Here is a 21657-nt window from a genome sequence, read left to right as displayed (position 1 = left end):
TCTTTGTGAATTATTGCAGTAGATCACAAGTAAGTCTATCGGAAAAAGAGACGAGAGATTCATGTTGTATGAGTTCTTTTCCAATAAAAGCAGTGATCTTCCTCACTTTGATCAAAACATAAAAAGTGGATGCTTAAAGGTAAGTGACAGTAGAAAAGAAAGGAAAGCAAAAATCTGAGAAAATAATAGGAAAACCCCTACTGAAACCTGGAGCACCTCCCATATGAGGACAGGCTGAGAGAGTTGGGGTTGGTCAGCCTGGAGAAGAGAAGGCTCCGAGGAGACCTGATAGTGACCTTCCAGTACCTGAAGGGTCTACAAGAAAGCTGGGGAGGGACTGTTTACAAAAACTTGTAGTGATAGGACGAGGGGTAATGGGTATAAACTGGAGAGGGGCAGATTTAGGCTGGACATAAGGAAGAATTTCTTCACCATAAGGGTGGTGAGGCCCTGGCCCAGGTTGCCCAGGGAAGCTGTGGCTGCCCCATCCCTGGAGGGGTTCCAGGCCAGGTTGGATGGACCTTGGGCAGCCTGAGCCAGTGGGAGGTGTCCCTGCCCATGACAGAGGGTGGAACTGGATGGGCTTTAAGGTCCCTTCCAACCCAAACTATTCTACGATTCTATGAAATAAGTGCAATTTTACTTGTACAAACAAATCATTCATTTGCAAGAAATGCGTTTGGAAAGAAATAATGAAGATATTGATTACATCCACAATTTTCAAACTGGTTGAGTTGTTCTAATGCTCAAATTGTTAGTGACAATGTAAACCTGAAGGTAGCTGATTTTACAAAAGCCTGAAGATGCACCTTAAAGTTGTGTTTCATTCGAGTACCCAGTTGCAACCTCAATTTGCAAGCTGTCATTGCTAGACCATGGAGGAGGCCTGGAAGTCTACCTTTGCAGATGGACCTAAGGTACATCAGTAAACAATGAGGCATCTGAAGAGAAGAAACAAGCAGCTGGAAGAAAGAACTGATCCACTGGCCAGCTCAATATGCACAGAGTTACCACAAGATTATTAAACTCTTCTTGTGGAGATTGATAACGTTCATCTGAAATATCAGGACTTTTTACGAGCAGGACAGTTTTCTGCCTTCCAGAAGTGAAAAAGCAAAGATTACAAAGAGCAATTCCTCTGTCAGCAACATCCATTGGTACCTCTTATGCCTTCCCAACCCATGTTCCACTGAATCTGGAAGATCTTAGAGTTGTTGAAGGAGAAGAATATCCAGAAAGGTGAATTAGAAAGGCCTCTCTTCCTCTGAGAAGGAGGAATTTGTTAAACCTGTATGTTGGGCAGGGGCTGGGAGGTAAGTTTTGGTTTGTGAAGTTCTGAAAGGTCTATCATAACCGAGGGAATTTCAGGCTTCAGTTTTCCCCCTCTTTGTAAAATCTCGCTCTCCAAAGCCACAGAAATGATTGGGTAGCCAAGGAGGTTTTTCATTCAGTAATATAAATATGAATAATTATGGCACAGTCTGTCATGTAAATTAGATTCAAAACAGCCTAAATCCAACCACACCGAACCTTTCAAAGAATACATTTGAAAAAACCAAAAAAGGTGCCCAATAATGAATCTTATCTGCCTACATAACCAGCAACAGGAACTGAAGATATTAAAATATAGAGGAAACCCCAAAGTACTGAAAATATTACTGAAACCAGCGGAATGGATCAAAACACTACGACACTGTGTGGTGGGTTGACCCTGGCTGGATGCTAGGAGACCACCAAAGCCACGCTGTCACTCCCCTCCTCAGCAGAATAGGGGAAAGAATATATAACTAAAGGCTCATGGGTTGAGATAAGGACAGGGAGAGGACACTCACCAGTTACCATCACCGGCAAAACAGATTCAAACTCGGGGAACTTGGTTTAATTTATTACCAATCAAATCAGAGCAGGATAATGAGAAATAAAACCAAATCTTAAAAACATCTTCCCCTCATCCCTCCCTTCTTTCTAGGCTCAACTTTAGTTCTGAATTCTCTAATTTCTCCCCAGCAGCAGAACAGGGGGACAAGGAATGGGGGTTGTGGTCAGTTCATCATGTGTTATTTCCACCACTTCTATCTCTTCAGGTGGAGGACTCCTCACACGCTTCCCCTGTTCCAGTGTTGGGTCCATCCACAAATTTCTTCAGCGTGGGTCCTTCCCATGGACTACAGTTCTTCAAGAACTGCTCCAGCACACGTTCCTTCCACAGGGTCACAAGTCCGGCCAGGAAACCTGCTCCAGTATGGGCTCTTCTCTCCACAAATCCACAGGTCCTGTCAGGAACCTTCTCCAGCACAGCTTCCCACAGGGTCACAGCCTCCTTCAGGTGCATCCACCTGCTCCAGCATGAGGTCCTCCCACAGGCTGCAGGTTGCTATCTCCTCCACTGAGGGCCTCCATGGACTGCAAGGGGACAGCCTGCCTCACCATGGTCTTCACCATGGTCTGCAGAGGAATCTCTGCTCTGGTGTCTGAAGCACCTCCTCCTCCTTCTTCCTTGATGGTGTCTGCAAAGTTGCGTTTCTCACATATTCTCACTCCTCTCCTTGGCTGCAATTGCTGTTTCCACAACAGGTTTTTCTTTCCTCCCTTCTTAACTATATTATTCCAGAAGTGCAGCCACCCGTGATGACCGGCTCAGTCTCAGCCAGTGACAGGTCCATCTTGGAGCCGGCTGACATTGTCTCTATTGGACACAGAGGAAGCCTCTAGCAGCTTCTCACAGAAGCCACCCCTGAAGCTGATCTCCTATCAAAACTTACCACAAAAGCCAATACTCACTGAAATCAAAGCTGACCAGCAACAAGGTCATCACTGTGTCTACATTACCCTTCTAGCAGATAATTGAGACTTTGAGGACTCAGCGTCACACAATCAAAGATGGGGTGCTGGGCGCCATCCACTCCACTCCTTCCAAATTGCAAGTATCACTGGAAAATATGTAAAATTTTCCTTTAAGAGCTGTCCATAATGTGCAAGAGGTGAAAGACATATTCTTACATTGAACATCAATCACTTGGAAATTGGAAAACATCTGATATTTATGGATTTTTAAAAGAGCATACAAAAATTTATTTATGAGCATATCCAGCACCCGACAGAGTGCTGACTAACAGAGTTAAAAACTGACTTTAAAAGTTAGTGGATGAACTGAAAAATCAGTTATCATGTTGCATTTACTTTTTTTTTCAAGCAGCTTGTGGTGCACCACATACTAAAGAATGCAATAAGGACTTTTAAAAGGACCAGCTTCCCAAACCTTTAAGCAGTTCTCACCATCGCTGTGTTTTTGGAGCTCAGAAGTATTAGTAAAAACTGGGAAGAAATTACACATGCATTAGTAGATGCTCCAAAAGCAGTGACGAAACCAAAGCCATGTATGCACAAATAATGAGAGAAAGGAAAATTAATGACAGTGCAATTTACTATTTTTTAAATGATTCAGGGGGTTCCCAAATTTTGTCGATTATTGAGAAATCTTTTGATAAAACAGATTATTTCTACATGATTACAGAAATGGAAATTTACTTTCATAGGAGACTTTTAAAAAGTAAAAAAGAGAGAGGGGTGGCGCTGATAAGGATTTAGGGTTTAAGTAACCCCATATGGCTTCTAAGATGACATTATTATCATTCAAAAATAATAACGATCAACAGAGATGTTAAAAAGAATAAAACCATTGCAGTCAACAACTTCCATGGTAACCAGGCCTTGTCAAATGAATCACTAACCTTTATCAACATGAGTTTGGATGTTAAAAACATTTCCGTTGATAAAGCACTCGGATTGAAAAAAAAGAAATAAATAAACCTTAGTACTACATGACATCTTGATTTTAAATTCTCAACGTTTTAAGAATGGCTGTATATGGAAGCAGCAACACCCACTAAAAGATATTAAAAACTCTTTTTTACACGAGTATCTAAAAATAAAGTGACTGGGAAAATATTACTGAATTGAGGAACTAAACAGTAAAGTTCCTCAAGGATAATTTTTGGTCCAGTTCTCATCAGTATATTTAATTAATGATCTGAGGCTATTTTTGATGAATGAGAATAGAAAATCTTTGGTGGTTAAGTGTTTTACTTGACAAGGATTCAGGAAGCACTGAGTAATGAGGGAGCTGATTACTGCTACAAACAATCTGAATCACTTGGCTAAATGGTCACAGCACTCAAAATAGCTTTAGAGATCCTAAACCACCAAAATAAACCTGTGTGAAGAAACAACACAGGTTACACCTACCAGACAGGATCTTCTCAGGATGCTACTTTTACTGAGCAGAAGACAGAGAGGATTTTTTAGCCTTGGTTTAAGAAACAAGCTGCCTGTAAGAAGTTTAGCCAGACAGAAAATGGCTTTAAATTGGAGAAGGGTGGTTTAGACTGGACATTAGGAAGAAATTCTTCACGTCGAGGGTGGTGAGGCCCCGGCCCAGGTTGCCCAGGGAAGCTGTGGCTGCCCCATTCCTGGAGGTGTTCAAGGCCAGGTTGGATGGGCCTTGGAGGCCCTGATCCGGTGGGAGGTATCCCTGCCCATGGCAGAGAGGTGGAACTGGATGGGCTTTAAGGTCCCTTCCAACCTAAACCATTCTATGATTCTACGAGGTCTTCAGGGATCTGGTTTAATAGTAGACAGGTACAGTTGGGCTTGATCTCAAAGATCTTTTCCAACCTAGCGATTCTATCATTCTGTATGGGAAAAGCCCGGTGGGTTTCGTTCTCTGCAGAAGACAGCAAGAAAGATCAGGGAATATGGCATAGTTCACCACTAAAATAAAATATCGGCTCAGAACAGCTTTCTTACTACGCCTATCTAAGACTCAAGCAGAGACTCCGCAAAGCTGCCAATTACACTGAAGCGAAGCTGCCCCCAGTCGTGTGCTCCGAAAGATTTTGGTGATCCTAATCATTGTACGTAACACGCTGAGCTACCCAAAGCTTTCAAGAAAAGGACAAGGCAACAACATATGGCCTAAACAGACTGTTCATGTCTTTCCCTAAACGAGGCACAGCTTCACCTTAGACTGACCTTGCAATTACAGGCTACTGGGAGCAGTTATGCGCTTGAAAACAGTCAGCACGACAAATAGCACGGACAGGAAAAAGACTCAGGAATACTGAATGCAGAGAGCCCTCAATTGGCAAACTATTGCCTGGCCGCATTGTCCGAGACAATCCTGCTCCGCTCAAGCAGACCTGAATCTTAAAATGCAGCACAGAAGCAGAAGAATTCTTTATACTTTAACTTACTAGACAGATGAAACAACGATAAAAGCTCCTTGGGAGCTGCATTTGTAGCAATTTGAGGCCAGGTTTCTGAAAAAAAAACCCTCTCCTAAAGAATAAATTTATATAACTGCAAAATAAGCAAAGTGGATTAACGTCCCGGGCTCCTCCAGCAGTGAGAGCAGAATCTGACTTGTTTTTCCTGAGCAGGTATTAAGCAGCTGGGGAAAAATGGCAATGCCACCTCAAATTACTCATGCCTATGACTCAGTTCAGGAATATTAATCAAATCCACCTATTCAGAGCCTGTACTCAGAGTTTAGGAGACCATAGAATAGTTTGAGTTGGAAGGGACCTTAAAGATCATCTACTTCCAACCCCCCTAGATACTGGATTCTAAGCCATAATCTACAAAATTTACCGTACCTGGGGTCTTTTGTGGGGGGCAAAACTAACTTGTCAATCCTCAAAAAAACCCTAAATCTTAAAAACTTACTGATAATAACGTGAAGTTGTTTCAGCTTTCTTATCTACCCTTGAGTACAAAAGCTTAAGGGTGAGAATTTGTGGCAGTCTTCTACCACAAATTGCAGCTGATGTCTGATTTCTTTTAAAAACGCATACATAAATGTATATGTATTTGATGTCCATGAAATAGAAACATAATAAATAGCTGCAAATATGCCCAAACCCAGATTGATCTTGTAATTTTGTGGGTGAGCTGTATACACACTGACCAACCTACAGGACTACGACGAGCAACAAGTATTACAGGCAATTTGCATTTCTTGTCCAGCAAATTCTTATTTCCTAATACTCTTCTTTTTCCCCCCTCTAAATCTGAAGTGACTTTATCTCATGCAATCTCAGCTCTCAGTGGGTTCCTTCTAAGACTGCTGCAGTGGATCACAACATAAGAGAACAGATTTCAGGTTTATTAAAAAAAAGGAAAAAGGAAAAAAAAATGGAACACCAGAGCTTAGGAGAGCTAAAATACATTTTCTTCTGTCTTATCCTTTTGTTTCATTGTGAAAGGGTTTTTCTCCTAGTAACACAATAACAGCTGCTGGTTCCTTTTCCTCCATGATTTCACATGACACGTTTCTCACTGGGGCTCTCAGCAAATTATTCTTTATGTCTTGCTGCTTTCAGGAAGGGTTTTTTTGGACAAGTTCAGTGTTGTATATAAATATTAGATATGAAGGGAAAAAAAAATATCCTTTTAATTCATCAGTTTGCATAAAATGCCTCTACAACAGAAGATGCCAAAGCCACAGCTGGGTTTTGGTGCAGGGAGGGTGTTTATTTATTTCATATTTAAAAGCACAATATGTGCTAGACACGGTGCTCATGTGGCGACTGCTGATTGTAAAACTGTCGTTCGGTTTCCACCTCCATCAGATCAGGTCAAGAATCTTGAAGAATTTATCTCAGCGAGCCAGGAAAGAGGTCACCCCATGGGGGAAAGAAAGTCCTTAAGAAAGATTGCTACACAAGAGCACTGCTGTGTCAGAGCACGCTGCGGCTAAGAGCAGGGGCCGTTAGCCAGCATTTGCTTACATTCGCCTGGCTAAAAACCAAGGGGATAAAATTCCATCACTGACACAGCACCCCGGTTTTACTTTTATGAGTTGTTGACTGATAAAACATCAAGTGTTTGGGGTTTTATATCCTAAAATTAAAATTACATCAATGAATCACAGCTTCATCTTTGAGGACTCTGCGCTGTTGCAGACAAAGACAAGAAAGGAGCCCCCAGGAGGGCACCGAACCCTTACTTGTTCATTCAGAATGCAAACACTAAATCTCATTGATCTTCTGATCACTACAAATTATTGGTAAGCTCTGCATTACACTAGACTGCTGTAAATTGGAGTTGGCAGTGTTATCACTGAAAGAAATGCATGAGCTTCATGTTTGCCAAAGCATGACCTCCTGGACAAGCGGCGCAGCACTGCAAGGACTGAGATTTCTAATCCAACTGCTGTTCTTGAGCAAATTATTTCAATCAGAGTTAACTTTGCTTAATATTTCTTCATACTAGACATGCACCGTCACTTAAACAAAAAACCCCAAAGGATATCAGTGCCGCAGCCTCATCTCACCTGCTTCTCTTCTCCAGGTGCAAGCTCACAAGACTCAGCTGCATCATGACATGAATACCCTTGCAGAAAGCCTCCTTTAGTGAGGACATCCTCAGCAGATGTTCTGACACGAGCTTGTAGGATAAAAGTGGGATAAAAACATAAAAGAACCCCCCAAGAAATTAAACCTTGGTGTTAGAATACAGGAGGAAGCCTACTAACAAGGTTGGTGACAAGCACTTTTATATTATAGGAAGCAAAGAGATTATAGAAGATAACTAGCTGGTAATTTAGGAAGCTGGCATGATTGCTGGCTTTGATAACCAACAGGAACACAGATCATTTTCTTTTTGCCTCCTTTTTTCTTTTTAGGAAGAAAGCGCATAGGTATTCTTTCTCAATCAGGAACCTTTGGCATCACCTCAATGGCAAAGAATTACTGAAGGAAAGGAATTAACAAAGGAGACAGAAGGAAAGAGTTACTTAATACTTTGAAGCCTATGTGTGATGTGGGCCGATGGTGACATTCAATGTGAGGCAAATTATATAGAAACAGAATCAGTAGGCTGGAAAAGACCTTTGAGATCATCAAGTCCAACCTTATTTGTCCACTACTAAGTCATATCCCAAGTCATATCCCAGAGCACCTCATCTAACCATCTTTTAAACATCTCCAGGGATGGGGACTCCACCACCTCCCTGGGCAGCCTCTGACAGTGCCTGAGAAACCTTTCAGTGAAGTTGTTTTTCCCGATGTCCAATCTGAACCTGCCCTGGTGCAGCTTGAGGCCATTCCCTCTTGTCCTGTCACCTGTCACTTGGGCAAAGAAACCAACACCCACCTCTCTACAACCTCCTTTCAGGCAGTTGGAGACAGTAAAACTTAAAATGACTGAAATTATTAAAACGGTTAAAATGATAAGCAAAGAAAACTGAAAAATTATAGACAGGGAAAACTGATTGGATAACTAAAGTTTTTATGGAAACGTGGGAGCTGCCATACCATATCTGAAAGTTAGGCAGGTACCTGTGATGAAACTGAGGACACCTTGAGGAGTTCCAGCTGCAGACGTCTGCAAATTTTGTACATTCTTTTCCCCTTCAAATATCCAATAGAAATATATAGTCTACTCAGGTAGAAAAAATGATGACAGGATTAATAATGTATTCATGTTTATTGTCTAATTATCAAAATAGTTTACTTGAATTTGAAAAGCCAGGAGAAATTCTCTTAACAAGTAGCCTCAAGAGATATTTACAGATGAACTGAAGAATATTGTTTCTGGTTCATAATGAATGGATAGGGCCAATAAATGCCCTGGGAATCTGAAAGATTGGCACTGCAATTCCTAATTATTTTAGGCACCTGCGTAACAAAGTGGAGTCAGGAATCTTCTTCCTCCCTTCTTGAGAGATGCCCTGAGCAGAGCCTACCGGGCATCCCAAATGACACCCAGGGCAAAAATTATTCAACTTTATGATGCAAAAGTTAGGCTTAGCTCTGTAGACACAGTGTAAGAGGTGAGGTCCCATCTTCTCACTCCTGCTACTTTGGGACAGACTAAAAACCCACCTGATTTAATAATCTATTTCCTGCTAGGTCCAGTGGGCCATAATTAGAGGAAAATATAAGAAATATAAGAAATATAAGAAAGAGAAAAAAGTGATCTTTCCTGGACATGCAGTGCTGATTGCCCCAAGTTAGAAGGGAAAAGGGCTTTCCGAGTCAAAGGTTGCAAGTGCAGCAACTTTGAACAGTTCTTCATGAATTCTTCATGAATTCCATTATTTTCGCTCTCAGATCATACGACGGCACCAAATTCCACAATTTCATCCGCACACAGTAACATTTCCCTTTAAATTTGGTTGCCTCTTAATTCTTCTCCTATGAGCAGCAGAGAATAACCATTCCCCCTCTTCTGTAGTTTTGGTGAGACCCTCTCAAGTGCAGTAGCAGCTCCTTAAATCCTGATCATCTTTGTTACCCCTCTCTAGTTTGCATAACATTTCTTTTGAAGTAAGGAGACCAAAGCCTTGTGCAGCATTCTAGATTGATGCATCACAGCTTTATACAGTGGAATAATGAAGTTTTTTCGTTCTGCTCTTCCCTGTAGCCTAGTCTTTCCCAACATTTGATTTGCCTTTTTAACCTTTTCTGAGCAGTAAGCTCTCAGAAGGGAGGAGCCTAACATCTCCTTTTTCCTTACTGCGCTCTCTTTTCCACGTACACCCTTTACATTCAGAAAACACTGCTAGAAAGAAAAAAAAAAAAGAAAAAGTCAATTATTCTCTTCATCTTCAAGTTCAGAAACTCTCTACTCAAATAATTAGTCCCTACAGGCAGGAAAGCAAATCATTCTGACAATTTCTCTTTATCAGAGTAAGAAGTAATTTATAGCGATAGTCAGATATTTTCTGATAGAGCATTTTTCTGTAGTAAAATGAGAATTCAACATGCAATTTCCTGAAGAGGAGAAAAATACAAAACAAACCAACAATAGGGAGATGACTCAGCTTCCCACTTCTGCAGCTCTTCCACAAGAGCTCCTATCCAGACGAGGTATAGGTTACACCAGTTTGAGTGACACCAGCCCAAAAAACTTCAGAAAAAAAAACCAGTTCAGCTTCTTCCCAATCTCTTTTAAAGCTAGTAATTAAAAAGCCTCACCTTCCAACTGAAATCTGACACACCAGCCTTGGGGTTTTGGTTCCAAGGACAAGTTTTTAGGAACACCAAAATTACATCAGGCTACAGGGGAAAGACAAGCCCAGACCAGACTCATGCTTGCATCTACAGTCCAGAAGCCATCTGGAGCATAACAACAACTTTATTGACTCGACACATTTTTGGACAATCCCATAGATATATTCTCCCTTGCACGTCAGCAGATGGCACTCTCTATATTTACTAGGTACATAGTTTGCACACTTGCCAAAAAAATGATTCTTCTTACGGAACTGTAGTAGTAGATCACAGGACCTTAAACAGCTTCCATTTGTGGGGAGCCCTGTGCGTTACCTACTCTACCGGCAATGTGGGCTCACAGCCCAAAAGGCCAACTGTGTCCTGGGCTGCATCAAAGGAAGAATGGCCAGCAGGACAAAGGAGGGCATTTGCCCTTTCTACTCCATGCTCATGTGACCCCACCTGGAGTCTTACGTCCAGTTCTGGAAGCCTCAACGTAAGAAGGAGCTGGAACTGTTGGAATGAGTCCAAAGGAGGCTACAAAGATGATCTGAGGGCTGGAGCACCTCCCGTATGAGGACAGGCTGAGAGAGTTGGGGTTGTTCACCCTGGAGAAGAGAAGGCTCCGGGGAGAACTTAGAGCAGCTTCCAGTACTAAAAGAGGCTACAGGAAAGCTGGGGAGGGATTTTTTACAGGAGCCTGGAGTGATAGGATGAGGGGCAATGGCTTTAAATTGGAGGGAGAAAGACTTAGATTAGACATAAGGAGGAATTTCTTCCCCATGAGGGTGGTGAGGCCCTGGCCCAGGTTGCCCAGGGAAGCTGTAGCTGCCCCATCCCTGGAGGGGTTCCAGGCCAGGTTGGATGGGCCTTGGGCAGCCTGAGCCAGTGGGAGGTGTCCCTGCCCATGGCAGGGGGGGTTGGAACTGGGTGGGCTTTAAGGTCACTCCCAGCCCAAACCATTCTATGATTCTTTAGTGTAGATTTCAGGTTTCTCTGGGCACACAAGCTGGTCAAGTATGTTGGTCAGGACTTACAAACATATAAACTGAAGACATAGTTTGTACTTTATGCAGTTAACAGATAATCCACTCTCCTACCTAAAGTGCAATAAGCATCAAATTTAGCCCTTTCTGCAAAGGCCAAAAAAGGTTCAGCAAACCATACGCACGATACAAAGAGAGGTCTACATCAAAACAGAGCCCTCTTCATTCGCCTGCTCAGGGCACTCTCCATGCAGTCATATTGACTTCATTGAATTATCGGTCCTTTGTATTTACACAGTCATGGGAAGGCAGACTGAACATCTCTTCTGGGCGCACCATGTACACAATGCAATTTCAAATTAAAATTACTATTCGAAGATTTATTTGCAAGAAGAACAATAACACGTTTGGGATGGAAGCTAGCAGTTCCACGTGGTACACTGCGAGCCAAAAATAGTTCAGAAGAGAAAGCGTATCTAGGGCTGAGGGCTCGCCAGGGCATTCGAGGAGGGCAGGCTGGTAGGACACCTTTGGAAGACTCACACAAGGGCACTTGGTTTCTATCAAAGCTTGCTTCATACAGCAAGCTAAGAGTTATGAACAGCCAGCAAGTCTAAACTCTCGTTTATCCTCTCAAAGATCAGATGAGACAGGAAAAGAGTGTGGGATGTGTGGTCAGGACTGCAAGTTTCACATCTTTGAAAGTCTCACAGAAGGGCACTTGGTCTTCATCAAAGCCTGCTTCATACAGTAAGCTAAGAGTTATGGTGGTGAGCAAGCCTAAACTCTTGTTTATCCCCTCACAGATGAGATGAGATAGGAAACAATGATAAGAAAATAAACGTTTCTTTTTCATTCTACACTATTACAGTAAGCACCACAGTATGAACACATCAGCGTAGTCCTTTGATGCTTCCGTTTTTTGAAAACCATTCTAAACTATAATAATATATTAAATTTGATAAATAAAATCACTATCAACATTTAATTGATTCTCGATTACAATCAATTCTATTTCTGAAACAATCAAGCATCCTACAATTAAAAATAATTGATTCATTAGTATACTCCTACAAGACAATTACACAAATGCATTATTTATGTAATTAGATATATTTACAGTTCATTATTCCACTTTTTATTCTATTGTTGCAGAGCTACAGAAGTAGCTCCTTACTTTTTTATTGTCCTATGCCTTCTATTGACATAGAAATCACATTGACTTTATTTACCTTATTTCAAATTAGAAATCAAACCTGAAAGATAATCAATCCCTACAAAAACAGTAATTAAAGCTCATTTATTTGTCAAATGGATTGGAATTAGATGATCTTCAAGGTCCATTCCAAACCTATCTATTCTATGATTCTATGAAAAATAAGGGCAACAAAGTATTTTCCTGGGGAAATCTGCTTATGGAATTGAAAAAAGCAGCTGTAAGCAACAGATTTTTGGAGGTTTCAAAAATATAAATTAAAATAACTACATGCCAGGCTCTTGCTTAAATAAGAATTTAAGGATAAGCACAAAAAAGAAACTAGTGAAAAATTGTTGTGATCAGAGCTGCTACTAAGCCCAAAAGAAACTATTAGCCACGTACTTTTTATTCTATTGTGTCATCAAAACCAGTTCTGAAGCCTGGATGGTCATAACAGTCATGTTAACGTCCTTTGTGGATCCGAATTTTAGATGTCCTAGTCCTCCACATATTTTACCACCTTCACTTACCTACTCTACGGGCAAGGTGCCCTCATAGCCTACAAGGCCAACTGTGCCCTGGGCTGCATCAAAGGAAGCGTGGCCAGCAGGGCGAGGGAGGGGATTCACCCCCTCTACTCCATGCTCATATGACCCCACCTGGAGTCCTGTGTCCAGTTCTGGAATCCTCAGCATAAGGAGGAGATGGAACCATTGGAATGGGTCCAGAAGAGGCTACAAAGATGATTGGAGAGCTGGAGCACCTCCCACACCAGGACAGGCTGAGAGAGTTGGGGTTGTTCAGCCTGGAGAAGAGAAAGCTCCGAGGAGACCTTAGGGGGCTGTAAGAAAGATGTGGAGAGATTTTTTACAAAGGCATGGAGTTATAGGATGAGGGAGAATGGCTTTAAACTGGAGGGGGGAAGATTTAGATTAGACATTATGAAGAAATTCTTCACAATGAGGGTGGTGAGGCACTGGAACAAGTTGCCCAGGGGAGTCACGGATGCCCCATCCCTTGAAGTGTTCAAGGCCAGGTTGGATGGAGACTTGAACAGCCTGGTCCAGCAGGAGGTGTCCCTGCTCATCTCAGGTGGAACTGGATGGGCTTTGAGGTCCCTTCTAACCCAAACCATTCTTTAAGATATTTAGTAATTGCTCATGCTTGCACTCATTAAATATCAGACACTAAGAACGGTAGGGAGCATCAGGAAATAAATGGTTGTCGCTCCATCCACAGACAGAGTTAATCATCTAGCTCCCTTGCAGTTCCTCAGATGCCATCACAAATGCTTCCTTCCAACTTTTAGGATGCTCTGATGATGGTAAAACTTCACTCATTCCCGCAAGCCTGGGTGAATGGTCTAGACCTGGGTGTCCTGTGTGTGTCTCGCTTTGTGACACAAGCGAGCTACAGTCAGAAGCAGACACTCAGAAAAACGCAGCAGGAATTTGAGGTGCAGCAGAGAAAACTTTGATGATAATTTATGTCACTGTTCCTCAGCAGCCTCGGTGCTGAAAGATACTCCTCTGCTCAACTTAACAGACAATTATGGAAAGTCTCAGGCCAAAGAGAATCCCACCAGCTGTATTTTTCATAGCAATAAAGGATATCCTCTCAGATCCTATGAAAGGGATAAGCTACTTGAGAACAACCAAGGACTGGACAGACACATGCGGTAAAATCTGTCTGTATATTATATACCCACATCAGTCACCGGAACTCCAAAGTAGTTGAGGTCAGGAAGGCAATCAAGAAAACTCACGCAGAAGATTTCTTCAGCTGGCTGCGCTACAAAGCAATCACTGACCAAGAAAAAAAAAACAAAAAACACAGAAATACTCTAGAATGATCATGAATTCACTTCCGAGTCTCCTGGATTGAATTTACCAGATATGAACAGAGAGTAGGTAGGATTTCCGTTTATACGTGTCCAGCTTTTCCAATTGTCTCCTCACTTTTCATCAGTTAAAACTTCTCTTTTCTTACATATATTTCTCTATTGTTATTATAGACTATAATGCAAAGGAAGAACAGTACCTACCTTACTGCAAACCTTCTTTAAATCTCCTGTTTCTGGTGTTTACACTGGGTATGAATTTCTAAGCCCCACTGAGGTTCAGTGTTAAAGCTTCAAAGAAACCAAAACACGCCTGTCTACCTTCCCATCCAATGCTATTCCCCGTTTCACCTGGGCACCACTTACAAAACACTTCCAACTTCATCTGCAAAGAAGCACGGCTGCCTTCGAAGTCATTACATCTTCAAAATCAGAGGAAAGGTCTTCCAAGTGCATTTATTTAATCCAAAACATTACCATGCTGACAGCTGTTGAGCTGCTTCATTTAGCTGTCACAGCAGACCATAAAGCACCACACCGAAATGGACACTTCTGCGGATGACATCTGCCACTCTTCCGTTAACTGCTGCTTCGCCACTAATGTTTTACTGAAAAATTAATTTGGCTACGTGTATGCAACACACTATTGTTTTACGTATTAAAACATCTGGGGTTTTGCACTGCAAGGTTCTCCCTAATGGAATGAAGTCCAAATAGAAGATTTTAAACTAAACTATTTTTGGCTATGACATGAGGAGGATTCCTGCAGAGAGATACCATGCCTCATCTACTCAGGAAAGCATACCTTCTGTAACGTAAATTAGAATTGTGGAATCATTAAGGTTGGAAAAGACCTTTAAGATCACTAAGTCCAACTGTTAACCGAGCGCTGCCAAGTCCACCACTAAACCATGTCCCTAAGCACCACATCTAAACATCTCTTAAATACCTCCAGGGAGGGCAACTCATCCACTTCCCTGCAGCCTGTTCCAATTCTCAACTATCATTTCAGTGAAGTAATTTCTTCTGATGTCCAATCTAAAGCTCCCCTGGTGCAGCTTGAGGCCATTCCCTCTCATCCTACCGCCTGTCACTTGGGTGAAGAGACCAACACCCACCTCTCTACACCCTCCTTTCAAGCAGTTGTAGAGAGTGATAAGGTCTCCCCTCAGCCTCCTCTTCTCCAGGGTAAACAACCCCAGGTCCCTCAGCCGCTCCTCATAACCACTGTTCTCCAGCCCCTTCCCCAGCTCCGTTCCCTTCTCTGGAGGCCCTCCAGGACCTCAACATCCTTCTTGTACCGAGAGACTCAAAACTGAACGCAGGATTCGAGGTGCAGCCTCACCAGTGCTGAGTCCAGGGACGGAATCAACTCCCTGCTCCTGCTGGACACATTATTTCTGATACAGGCCAAGATGCTACTGGCCTTCTTGGCCGCCTGGGCCACTGCTGGCTCACAGTCGGCCACTGTTAGTTCCCCTGGGTCCTTCTCTGCAGGGCATCTTTCCAGCCATTCTCCTCAAGCCTGTAGCGCTGCATGAGCTCTTGCAGCCCAAGTGCAGGACCTGACCATTGTTGAGCCTCATACAATTGGCTTCAGCCTACTGATCCAGCCTATCTAGATCCCTCTAAGATGTTTTACAAGGGCATGGAGTGATAGGATGAGGGAGAAAGGCTTTAAATTGGAAAGGGGAAGATTCAGACTAGACATAAGGAAGAAATTCTTCACACCATGGGTGGTGAGGCCCTGGCCCAGGTTGCCCAGGGAAGCCCCATCCCTGGAGGTGTTCCAGGCCAGGTTGGATGGGCCTTGGGCAGCCTGAGCCAGTGGGAGGTGTCCTTGCCCATGGCATGGGGTTGGACCTGGATGGGCTTTAAGGTCCCTTCCCACTCAAACCATTCTATGATTTATAGGGTGAAGCTTCACAAAATATCTTTAAAAAAGTCTTTTAGTTAGACTTCTTTCTTGATTTACTTTCCTGCTTTAGGAAATCAACAAAGACAGTGTGGGTGTTGCACAAATATCTGCATCTCCCAACATAACTGAAGACCTTCAGCGTAGTTACATCCTCTGCTTTCTTATAGTCTTGCTACACTGGTTACTGCCACTCAGAGGCAATTTAAAGAGAGCATCCCAGGCTGCCTGATGCTAATCGGACAGTTGAGCCTTCTTAGTCCTTCATCCCACATAAATCCATGCCTGCTCCAACAGATAAAACCACTATTTCATTTGCCATGATGAAAACTGCTCAACAGTCCTCATGGAAGGAATTCCAGGTTTCTGCTAGCACACATCAGAGGAGAATCTGCTCCAGTGTTTCCCAAAGAAGATGGACAGAGCTGAAGCTCGGTGTTCGTGCGTTTTCAAGGCTCTTGCCGCAGCGGTGGTTTTCAGCAGCTGCACAACACTGCAAACTGGCATAAGTTCTTGTTACACTGCCACAGGCTACATTCAAACCCCTACTTTAACACTGATGGCAAACTAAAATTAGCGCTGTTCCTGCACTAAAGAAAATAATCCATGAAATCCATCATTTTCATTGCCACATAAAAATTTACCAGGAAAATGTTCACCGTTGCCGACTTCTGTTCACTTTTGCTGTTTTTTCCCTTGGATTTCATGTGAACTGCTGCCATTTATGAAAGTGGAAAAAAACCCAGCCAGAATATCAAATTTGTATAAATTTTTGATGGGCATAAAACTTGTGTAATTTCCAATTCCTCTATATATTTGTGGAAGTACTGAGTTACAGAGACTGTCACTCCAGATGACATCTAACGTTCATCTAATTAAGTAGTCTATCTTGGTCGTGAGATAGCAACAGGCATTCAGAGAAGAACACAAACCTATAAATTCCAAATATATGTTTCAGTTGTTTGTGTCCTGACATGAGACGAGGAATATATCCAATAGAAATATTCCCATTATTCCTACAACGTAATACAGTTTTGACTTCTGCTTCAATATCTTCCTGCAACGAGTTACACCCAACAGTTCACAGTGGTGAACATGAGCCAGCAGTGGCGCAGGTGGCCAAGAAGGCCAATGGCATCTTGGCTTGGATCAGAGACACCGTGGCCAGCAGGAGCAGGGAAGGGATTGAGCCTCTGAACTCAGCAGTGGAGAGACCACATCTTGAATCTTGTGTTCAGTTTTGGGCCCAGGAGGTTGTGGAGAGGAGGGTGTTGGTCTCTTCTCCCAAGTGACAGGTGATAGGACAAGAGCGAATGGCCACAGGCTGCATCAGGGCAGGTTCAGATTGGACATTAGGAACAACTTTTTCACTGAAAGGGTTCTTGGGCAGTCGCAGAGGCTGCCCAGGGAGGTGATGGAGTCACCATCACTGGAGATATTTAAAAGACAGGTTGATGAAGTACTTAGTGCACAAAAAAATAGTAAAATAGAATTGGCAGCATGGAAGAGAACTAACAACTGAGGATACAAATTCTGCCCGTCTCCACGTAAAGGACGGAAGTGTTGGAGAGTTGCTAAACCATGACTTCCTCATTGACCTCAAACACAAGAAAGAAGCTTACAAACTAGGTCAGATCACTAAAGAAGGGCATAAAAGAAAGACATAAGCAGCAGGAGTGCAAGCAAAAAAGGTCAAGAGACAAAACATGACCATAAGAAACAAAGGAACCCTACAATCTCAGCTGAGCAGAGACGAGGTCAGGCACACTTCTGAAGTGGATCTGACCATAACTTGCCCTTAAAGTGGGTGCTTCAAAACACCAAGATGTTTGCAAACTCTAAACACGAAGTAGAACAATGTCATTTTTTAAATAGCAAAAATTCTCAGTGGTCAAATAAGAAAAATGTAAATAGTTTTGGAAATGAAGCCTCTTTCTCCTCACCATGAACTTACAGACCAAGTTTTTCTTCATTTTATTCTAATCCAGCCGTCACTTTGCCCTTTCTAGGTATATAAACAGCCCAACCTCCTCCTGGCCCCTATCTGTTACCTGCCTGTCTCAATCTTCTAATTTGCTGTTTCAGAACCTGGTTGCCACAGTCTACCTTCTAAAAATGTGTTTTTCCTGAGCACACTCTTGGGAAAAAAGCAATCTACCTCCCCCGAGATTTCCTTATGATTCCAAATACAAGCAGCCACAAGAAGGGAACCATACGAGCTACTAAACAAAACAAAGTATCTATGCAGTAAGCCATAAACAAATAAATAAAGCAGATACCGGCATTAACAACCAGAAAGAGGACTTAGCCAACCATTCAGAGAGAATGTAGAGATGATACAGAGAAAGACAGTGGGTTTAATGAATTTTTGCATTAGTCTTCATGAAGGGGATCCACTAGTGTCAAGCAAAATTAGCAGCAACAGCAGTCAGAGCTAAACTGAGAATAGAGGTAATTAGATTAATTACACTTTTCAAATGTGGTTGGCCTAAGACCAGCTGAGATATTAAAAAAAAAAAAAAAAGCTTAAAAAGCATGAGAACTGAGTTCTCCTGGCCTGAAGTTGTGCCAGGGCAGGTTTAGATTGGACATGAGAAAAAAATTTCTTCACTGCAAGGGTTCTCAGGCACTGGCAGAGGCTGCCCAGGCCGGCGACTTCAACGCCACCAGGGATGAGGACTCAAAGACGGGTAGATGAGGTGCTCAGGGATATGATTTCGTACTGGACAGGTACAGTTAGGCTTGATGACCTCAAAGGTCTTTTCCAACCTAGCGATTCTATGATCTCTTTCAGAGCACTCGGGGACATCTCATGGAAGATGGGTGAAAGGGCAAGTGTGTTGCTCATGCTTAGAATAGGAGGAAAGAGGAGCTGGGAAACCACAGAGATCTCAAGCTGAATTTCAGAACATTTCTGGATAAAGGAAACCGTTGCGTAGCTGCGCGATAACAGATCTAATCAGCGATCGATACAAGTTTGTTAAGAACAAACTGACAGAACAATCCAATTTCTTCCTGTGTGTGGCTAACAGGCCTTTTTAGTAGAAGAGGAGTAATCACTATACATCTTGACTTCAGTAAGTCGTAATGAAATCTGAAACCAGAAATCAGATGACTGTACTCACGCAGGACCAACGTTTCACTGTCAGACACAAAGATGTACTGAGTGGTGCTCAAAGGGTCTGTCCAGGGTTCAGTCCTTTTCAGCGTCTCTGTTAACAACCTAGATGACAGATAGAAGAAAATATTCCTGACAGCATGAGGGATTTACAAGTGTGTTGGAGAAAAGATTCAAATAGGAGAAAGATTCAAATCAGTTTTTACTGATTTAGAGAAACAGTGATTATTTGATCACAAATATAAGATAAGGAAAAGCCAGTTAGTAATAGTTCTATTAAAAAACCAAAGAACAGCGGGGTGTCAGCTGGGGGTAAATTCCCATCTATGAATCACAAGCATGACACTGCACAATGGGTTTGGATATGCGAAAGAGACGTGAACAAACAGGAAGCATAAAAAAAGAGCAACAAGAACCAACAGAGATGGAAAACCTGAGCCACAAGAAAGGAAAAAAAAGGAAGAAAATAATCTCTTCTCCATATCAGTGATGGACAGAACAAGTAGTAATGGGTTCAAATACCAATCACAAAGATCCAGGATAGACTTTAGGAAAACCACTCCATTGAGAACAATAATCACAGAAATCCTAGGTTGGAAAAGACCTTTGAGATCATCAAGTCCCACCATACCTGTCCACCATGAAATCAGATCCCTGAGCGCCTCATCTATCTGTCTTTTAAACGCCTCCAGGGATGAGGACTCCACCACCTCCCCGGGCAGCCTCTGCCAGTGCCTGAAAACCCTTTCAGTGAAGAAGTTTTTCCTAATGTCCAATCTGAACCTGTCCTGGTGCAGCTTGAGGCCATTCCCTCTCGTCCTATCACCTGTTTCTTGGGAGAAGAGACCAATGCCCACCTCGCTACAAACTCCTTTTAGGCAGTTGGAGACAGTGATAAGATCTCCCCTCAGCCTCCTCTTCTCCAGGCTAAATCCCAGGTCCCTCAGCTGCTCCTCGTAAGACACAGCCCTAAATGAAGCACTGGAATAGATCGTCAAGGGAATCCATCCCCAACAATCTACAAAATAGAACTTACAATCTGATCCTGCTTGGGGCACACAGATGGCTCCTCCAAGTCTCTTCCAAGGCAGTTTTCCAAGACAATGAACTACTGTCTCGTCTCTCAAGGACATCCTGTCACACATGTACAGTTCCTCTATAGAAACAATCTGTTGTACAATGGACACCGATTCAATATTTTTTGTTTTAAAAGAGTAGGTTTATGGATGTTGTAGTCTCAAATACTGGTGAATACTGTTTGCATCTTTGAAAGCAAAAGCAGAATAAAAAACCACCCCCCAAAAAAAAACAAATAGAGAAGAGACAAACATTTAAGTTTTGTTCTTTTATCAGAATGTAACTTATGCCCCATTCTTTTTCCCCTTTTCAATAACATGTTCCCTACAATAGTAATGGTTTGGTTCTAACCGCTAAGGGTGAATCTCCGATGCGATTCAAAATTTCCAGCCTGAAGATAGGAATCATTAACAGACTTTGCCACAGAATTTTCCCTGATGATGACCTGTTGCTATGGAGTCAACCTCCGAAGCAAAACTGGAAGGAAGAAGTACTATCCCATTAATCATATCATTAATACAGCCCTAATAAGCTGCGGTTCATAACCTCTGGATGCTGATGAATTGGAGTCAGATAAACCCGGTCTGCCCAATGTTTTAATCACTGCAATGTTTGCTGAAGGCCACTGTAGCATAACTTATAAATATACAGCTGCTTTATTCACTTTAAAAGTAAAAACACAAACTAAGAACGGAACAGACTCAACAGAGAAACTGTTAACTTCAACCCTTGGAACGCATCAAAGCCAAAGGAGTTTGCAGAGAAAGATAAGATGCTCCAAGCAAAGCTTCCTTATTTCGTTAAAATTGTTCTGAAATAATTTCCAAGTATCATAGGAGATACAATACAATTCCTCGTTAAGCTTCAAGACTTCTCTCCCAAAAAACTCATGCTAGATGTCCAATTAAATTAATTTGGTTGAGGTTTGGCACGCTGTTCTGTCCCGTGGCATCCATACTGAGCACATAGTAAGAAGGAAATACCATGGCAGCTCAGCATAATGTGAGATAAGAATAGAAAGGAAGAGAAAAATGAGTTACAGAGAAGACATGACAGGTGGAATCTAACCTCCAGACAGAGATTCCCAAAATAATTACACTCAATTATTCACCCATCACCAAAAGCGCCTGTTGAAGAGCATGAGAGTCCTAAGGTAAAAGAGTTGCTGCTCAACATTTTCCTCATGTATCAGGCTAGGACATGGTCTGTCACAAAGGTACAGAGAGTCTCATATTAGTTTTTCCTCCCACCACTGCAAGACATTTTTAATTGTGAGTACCAAACTGCCTCCAGAAAACCAGATCATTAGGCAGCATGTTTTCTGTTTTATGCTTTGCTGGTGACAACAGAATTCTCTACAGTTATTCTCCATTTTGGTTTCAAACAGAGGACAACTGGGCCTTCACGGGTAGTCAAAGTCACAATTAAAAATGTCTTGTTCAACTTATTTAAATAGAGAAGTGTTTATAACACGCCTTTGGTCTCAAAAGATGTTTCATTCACAATACCCGTCAACTTCAGTGAA

At 42.3% G+C, this 21657-nt stretch overlaps 1 long non-coding RNA gene across 3 annotated transcripts in view; it reads right to left on the bottom strand.

Annotated features, from left to right (window-relative positions):
- Positions 1 to 1872: 1872 nt before the first annotated feature.
- LOC128851834 (uncharacterized) overlaps positions 1873 to 21657 on the bottom strand; it is a 41435-nt gene continuing 21650 nt past the window's right edge. For all 3 annotated transcript variants that reach the window (XR_008449329.1, XR_008449330.1, XR_008449328.1), the window contains one exon: positions 1873 to 2930. This is a non-coding gene — a long non-coding RNA (uncharacterized LOC128851834). The remainder of the gene's footprint in view (positions 2931 to 21657) is intronic.

Source organism: Cuculus canorus, chromosome 3, assembly GCF_017976375.1.
Source record: "Cuculus canorus isolate bCucCan1 chromosome 3, bCucCan1.pri, whole genome shotgun sequence".
Lineage (NCBI taxonomy): Eukaryota > Metazoa > Chordata > Aves > Cuculiformes > Cuculidae > Cuculus > Cuculus canorus.
The sequence above is the reverse complement of the archived record's forward strand: the minus strand, read 5'-3'. Positions and strand labels throughout refer to the sequence as shown.